The sequence below is a fragment of the Amblyomma maculatum genome, chromosome 1 (genome assembly GCF_055883805.1).
Source record: "Amblyomma maculatum isolate TAMU_Amacu chromosome 1, ASM5588380v1, whole genome shotgun sequence".
Taxonomy (NCBI): Eukaryota; Metazoa; Arthropoda; class Arachnida; order Ixodida; family Ixodidae; genus Amblyomma; species Amblyomma maculatum.
Genome location: NC_139344.1, coordinates 1,828,316 through 1,835,707, shown reverse-complemented (window position 1 = coordinate 1,835,707; position 7,392 = coordinate 1,828,316).

The following is a 7,392-nucleotide window of genomic DNA, read 5'->3' as shown; positions in this document are numbered from 1 at the left end:
GGAATGCAGGAAAGATTTGCAATTGCCGGAAAGGGACAATGCAGGGAGCAGTATGTGGCGCGCACGTGCACTTGGATTTCTGAGAAGGAAATCCACTTGCCGGAACCACCATATCGGATCTTTGAAAAAGAATAGAAATGTACCTCCGCCGTTCCCAAGCTTTACCCGCCAACAAGTGACCACGCCCGACGAAACAATACCGGACCAGTCAGTGCATCAGACCATCAGTGCAGTGATGTGTTCGATTGGATGCCGATATCTGTGGGGCGTGCCCTGGAACTGGTTGGTCAGCATCTTCAGAGAGGGGCTGGACATAGGGGGTTTTAAGGACGTTGCAGAGCACGAAATGAGGCTCTGAGCCCTGGGTAAACGGCTCATCCAGACGCTTCTCGCTATGAACTCTTAACGCTTGCCATTTTGCTGATATACCCTTCTTTTTCATGTAAATAAGTTTTCTCGAAGTGCCATTAAACCTGCTTGTATATATTTTACCAACTTCGAAGATTCAATCCTTCATCAACCCGAAGTCTGCACGCTACCAAGTGAAGGCCGGGTCGACTTAGCCCCAGCGTCACGACAACTGGTGACCAGCGGTGGGATCTGAATCTACAAGCCACAACATCTGGTGATTGGAGGTGGATCTGAAGCTACAAGCCACAACATCTGGTGATCACAGGTGGCATCTCAAGCAACAAGCAGGAGCAACAATCGGCCAACAAGAGAGCAGCTCGGAACATCGATCGCATGTGTGGGTGAGTGCTTGGCTTTTCTTCTGATGTGGACCAGGTTCTAGAGCAGGGTTAGATTTTAGAACTGGTAAAGAGTGTTGAAACGCCTTTAGGTTTGGTAGTTTGCACAGTTGTTTTGGAAGTAGCCGACACTCGGAGCGATCATGGACCTACAAAAGCTGCAGAAACCGGAACTGTTGCTATTGTGTGAGGAATTGGGAATTGATACAAGTGGTTTGGCACGAAAACCCTTGATTTTAAAGGCAATCACTGATTTGGGAACCGATGATGAGGAGCTCAGTGAAGCATGGAACCTCATCGGACAAAAAAGGAGGAGCAACTCAGACAGCAGAAAGAGTGGGAAAAGGAGGAAAAGAGGCGTGAGCGCGAACTTGAGAGGGAAAAAGAGGAAAGAGGCGTGAAATTGAGAGAGAAGCAAAAAGGCTGGAGCAAGAGGTCGGCAATTCTCCCCAGCTAGCGGTACCTCTTCTCAACAAGGAGGCAGATTTCAAGATGTCAAAGTACATGCAGCCATATGTGATATCAGGGGATATCGGTCTGTATCTGACTAACTTTGAGCGAACCTTCGAAAAACTGTTCTTCCAGCGAGACACTTGGTCTCAGAGATTATTGACGGTTCTGCCCTGCGAGGCAGCGGAGGTTGTCGCGCGGCTAAGCAAGGAGGACGCGGACAACTACGAGAAGGTCAAAGCTTGCCTTCTGAGAAAGTATAGGCTTAGCGCCGAGGCGTTCAGACCACGTTTTCGGAACGCTACTAAGTCCAGGGACGAGAGTTACCCTGAATTCCTGTACAATTTAAGAGTCAATTTGGGCGAGTGGCTAAGGAGCACAGATTCCTACAGTGATAGGGACGCTGTAGTCGAGCGAATTCTTTTGGAGCAGTTTTATAACTGCCTCCCAGAAAAAGAAATTGGTTACAGGACCGAGGCGACATTAGGTCGGCAACTGAAGCTGCCGAACTCATTGAGGAGTATGCTTCGCGCCGACAATTCAGCAACCCAACAGTGGATAGGCCCCGCAATCCCAAGTTGAGTGTGAATAACCGTCAGGAAAGGCACTTTGCTAGAGTTGGAAACGAAGAAAGGGAGGCTTCTTCAGGCAAATCCCTAGAAAGGACGGCAGTGAGAAAAGTGGGGAATTGACCAACGCGCAGAACACAAAGAATAAGCTTGAGGCTAGGAAGCCGCTCACATGCTTTAGGTGTAATGAGCAGGGTCACATTGCCGTCAACTGCCGGAAAGAAAAGATTGCTTTCTCGTATGTCAGTGACTGCGATGAAAATATGCAGCTTTTGGAACCCTACCTGCATGACCTAGTAGTCAACGGGAAGCCTTGCAAGGTACTGTGCGATTCGGCCGCAACGATGGATGTTGTCCATCCGGCGTATGTGTCGCCTTCCGACTATACAGGACAGTGTGCATGGATCCGCCAGGTAGTGGAGGAACAGAGTGTGTGCTTGCCAATCGCAAACGTGGTCATCGAGGGCCCTTTCGGCGAGTTAACAACCGAGGCTGCCGTTTCAGGAAAGCTTCCTAAGTGCTATCCGTATTTGTTTTCCAACAAATCGGACATGCTACTTCGAAAGAGGGGCATCCTTTTCGGAGACAGAGTTGTGCAAGCCTTAACACGTTCAAAGGCGCGAGAACTAGCTACACTGCTCATTCCAGAAAAATCCACAGCGGAGAAAACGGCAGTTAAAACAGTGGTCGATGCGGAAGATAGCGGGTCAGAAAACTTTGAGAGCGAGGCATCTCAGATAAGTCAACTTGGAAGTGAGCTTGATGAGACGCGGAATGAGGACGTTCTTGAGAGTAACCTCTTGCCGCCAGTGTCTAGTAATCTCACGAGACTTTTAAGTGGAACCCGAGAAGACTTAGCTATGGAGCAAGCCAATGATCCCAAGATACAGGAGATAAGGGAGCGCCACCGCGCCACTAAGACAGCAAAGAATATTTCTTTCGAGATGAGAAAGGGAGTGCTGTATCGCTTATTCAAGGATAAGCGCGGAGTAGAGCGGGACCAATTAGTCGTTCCCCAAAAGTACCGTGAAGACTTACTGCGACTTTCCCATGGCAGCTCGTGGTCATGTCACCTTGGAATAAGGAAAACAAAGCAGAGGCTGTTGCAAGAATACTATTGGCCTGGATGTTTTAAGGACACGGAAAATTTTGTACGGTCATGCGACACGTGCCAGCGGGTTGGAAAGGCGCAAGATAAGTGGAAAGCTCCGATGGTGTTAGTACCAATCATTACCGAGCCGTTTCACCGGTTAGTAATAGATGTAGTTGGGCCACTTCCTGTGACAGAGTCAGGGTACCGTTATATCCTCACTATGTTATGCCCAGCCACAAAGTTTCCAGAAGCTGTTCCGCTGCGCGAGGTGACGTCCGAGAGTGTAGTGGATTCGCTGCTGTCAGTGTTTGCACGAGTTGGATTCCCTTCCGAGGTCCAAAGTGATCAGGGTAGCGTTTTCACAAGTGTCCTCACCACCTCATTTCTCGAGCGATGCGGCAGTAAGGTAGTGCACAGCTCCATCCACCATCCGCAGAGCAACAGCGTAGAAAGATGGCATTCTGTTCTCAAACGCGTCCTGAGGGGACTGTGCTATGAAAGCAAGCGCGAATGGGATTCCTGCCTGCCTGCAGCGCTTTTAGCTTTGCGGTCAGTGCCGCACGAATCCCCTGGGTTTAGCCCAGCTGAGTTGGTGTACGGAAGGTCACTGCGCTCACCTTTGCGAATGGTGCGCGAAGCCTGAGAGGGGCGCGGAGAAGACCCAACAGTAGTAGAATTCATTCTGAACCTCCTGAATCGCTTACATAACACTAAGGAACTCGTTGAGGCCAGCATGAAGTCCGCCCAGGCTCGTTCCAAAGTGTACTATGATAAGGACGTTTCGTCTCGGGGACCAGGTGATGTTGCTGAGAGGTTCAAGGCAGAATAAGCTCGAAGTACAGTGGGAAGGACCGGCTGAAGTCGTTCCAAAGCTTTCTAACACTAACTACGCAGTGAAAATCCCCGGTAGGGGATTTTCAGTGCGCATTTATCATTGCAAAGCGCATTTATCATTGCAAAGAAGTGCGCATTTATCATTGCAATCTTATGAAGCCTTATGTGAAGAGGGAAGCCCTGGTAAATCTAACGTTGAACCTTTCCGAGGAGATGGGTGACAACTTGATTTGCCTCAGCGGAGAAGAAACCGAGGCTCTCCGCAGGACAGAATCTACCAATGTAGTCTGGGACGAACAAAAGGAAGCCTCCTTCTTAAACCTGAAGGCTGTGCTGATTAGCCGTCCGGTATTGCGAGCTCCAGACTGCGACCGAGAATTCACGGTCCAGTGTGATGCAAGTGATCGAGGGCTAGGTGCTGTTCTCTGCCAGAAGGATGACGACGGTAATGAGCACCCCGTGCTCTACCTGAGCAGAAAACTGAGCTCTAGAGAGAGGGCTTATTGCGCGTCAGAGAAAGAGTGCGCTTGCATTGTATGGGTCACTCAAAAATTGCAGTTCTATCTTGGAGGGGCCAAATTCACTGTAGAGACGGACCATTGTCCCCTGGCTTGGCTGCAAACTGCGACATCGAAGAACAGTCGCCTTCTGAGGCGGAGCTTGATTTTACAGCAGTACAATTTTGAAATAACATACAAAAAGGGGAAGTTAAATGGGAATGCGGACGCCCTTAGCCGCTGTTTCTAAGCGGACCGAGGTGCTCCTCACCATGTATCCAAATTGATACTCAGGTTCTTTTTTTTTTTTTTCGTGCGCTTGTATATGTGTGACTATGTAAAGCAGCACGTTTGGTTTTCTAGGCATACGTGGGTCCTGAATGTCTTGAGTGTGGGCTTTTCTCGGACAACGATGGCAGTTTTCTTTTCACCTGGTCTCTTCAGACGGGAGCCGAGTGTTTGCTTAGACATATGGTTGAGTTTCAGAGACAGCTCAAGCAATTTGGCCTACGACAATCAAGACAACGCGACAAGCAACAGCGAGCTTCAAGCGTTCATGTGCAGGCCATTAAGTCGTCTCTTCATGCAGCAGCTGCGACTGCTGCCCTCCGTGACTCTTCTGGCGGTGGAGGAGGCTGTTATGACCGTGCATGGTCCGCACTTGCGCGCACTATTGTTCGCCTGTGGGCATGGATATGTGCTGTGGATATGTGCTGTTGGTGCAAGGGCTCTAAGTGAGCCTGTTTCCATGAATCTTTTTGTGTGAGCCTGCTTTGCTTTGTCGAGACCCTGCAAATGCCAAATTGGCCCTGTCAAGAGAACGTCAAGAAAAATACAAAGAAACGTCGCCCTGTGAGAAATAGCCGGATGGACTTTTATCAATTGTTCACCCTTCCCGTGGAGAAGCGCTATTGTCAAGTGAGGAATGCCTATTGTCCAAAGGAGCCGACAGAGTGACACGTCCGCTGACGTACAGGACAAGAAAGGAGCATGACGAATACGGCCATTAGAGGAATTCCCGGGAATGCAGGAAAGATTTGCAATTGCCGGAAAGGGACAATGCTGGGAGCAATATGTGGCGCGCACGTGCACTTGGGTTTCTGAGAAGGAAATCCACTTGCCGGAACCACCATATCGGATCTTTGAAAAAGAATAGAAATGTACCTCCTCGCCGTTCCCAAGCTTTACCCGCCAACAAGTGACCACGCCCGACGAAACAATACCGGACCTGTCAGTGCATCAGACCATCAGTGCAGTGATGTGTTCGATTGGATGCCGATATCTGAGGGGCGTGCCCTGGAACTGTTTGGTCAGCATCTTCAGAGAGGGGCTGGACATAGGGGGTTTTAAGGACGTTGCAGAGCACGAAATGAGGCTCTGAGCCCTGGGTAAACGGCTCATCCAGACGCTTCTCGCTATGAACTCTTAACGCTTGCCATTTTGCTGATATACCCTTCTTTTTCATGTAAATAAGTTTTTCTCAAAGTGCCATTAAACCTTCTTGTATATATTTTACCAACTTCGAAGATTCAATCCTTCATCAACCCGGAGTCTCTGCACGCTACCAAGTGAAGGCGGGGTCGACTTAACCCCAGCGTCACGACACTATTAAGAGGGTGGTCATGTTAAGCGCGGTCTCACAAGATAAACCGACTTATACCTCTGTCACACGAACACTTCCGATCCTCATTGAACTCGATCTGCATTGAGGTTTGACTGGCGCCTCCGTTGCTACACGACCGTTTTGAATGACTGTTAAGAAGAGTCCTTCGTGTGCGTATTAGGTGGCGTCGAGGGTGGCGGCGCACGTACTCGAATGTGCTTGAAAACTCGAGAGCGCTTGACAAAGCGGCTTCGAGCCAAGCAGGTTCGGGTTTGATTGCACTTGAAAGTTTCCGTGTGACTGCATCGATCTACATTCAGTGATAGAGTTCAATGAGGATCGAAGTGCTCGTGTGACAGATATATTCACCCATCCCTTTCAAGCGCTTTCGGTCAATTAATGTCATGCAGAGCTTTTCACAGACCTCAAAATGTGACCGAAATACACAAGTGAAGTCCCTTTACATTGCATTCTGTACTTTTGACTTCCCACATAACTATTTCGCCAATATGGTTCAAGTTGTTACTGCAGCCCGAAATGTTGCCAATTAAAGCACCGCAAAATGGCCATTTGGAGCTGGCTAACGGCAGACGTCGTCAGGCCTAGTTTCGTGATGAATTGAGCTGTATTTTTCATTTCAGCAGTACTTTTCTCTAATTGAGAAAGTTGTCAGTTCTCTCAGCTGCGTCCTAAAGCACTTGAACTTTGCTGAACATCCCCTCCTACTCATTTCTCGTTGTGTTATTCGCTTTCTGTGGTCGGCGCGTATATTGTGACCAGAGGATTGCTTTTCTTCTCAGCGACAGACATCCTGAAGATTTTCACGTCTTCACAGACAGGTTGCCATTTCGCCGCGGACCTCCTCTCCCCTCTCTTGCATCCGGTGCGGTCCGAACCAAGGAAGATATATAGACTTTCTGGAGTGGAGGTGGTGCGTTAAATGTGAAGCCGGCCAAGGAGCTTATAAGAACTTCTGGAGTGGCGGTCCTCCATGGAAACCAATGCGGGAGGGTGAAGCCGGCTCAGCCAGCAGCGGCCATGTTGCAGGGGACAAAAAGCAGGCGACGCCGGCCATCGCAAGCACATCGCGCGAGTTTCGGGAGCTCTTGCACGCGTGTACATTTGAGAAAATCTTAATGAAATCATCTTGTCGTTAAAATCCTTTATTTGAGTTAGACTGCGATTTTCATGTCTCATAGGCCTTGTATTGTGATAAGAGTGAATATGTAATCGGCGGCGAGCTATAATTTTCGCCAGATTTTGTCCATGCTTCTTGGACCAGACAACAATTTCATGTGCTATCAAATAGAGCCACGTAACGCAAATATCAAATCCGCAAACGGTGTTTCGAAATTGGTGCCCACCAATTGCTGAACACTGTTTCGAGATGAGGATATGTCCTTAGACCTGCATTGCTGGACATATGCTTCACTGAGAGCATGAAACTTTTCTCTCCAAAGGAGCGACGTTCGTTGCCTGCGTTACCAACGCTGCTATAACATAAGTCTGTTACTTTAATGGCGTTAATACATTTTGGACACTATATTAACAATGTGGTTTCTAGAACTGTAGTGCGATATTTTTCAAACATATTTGG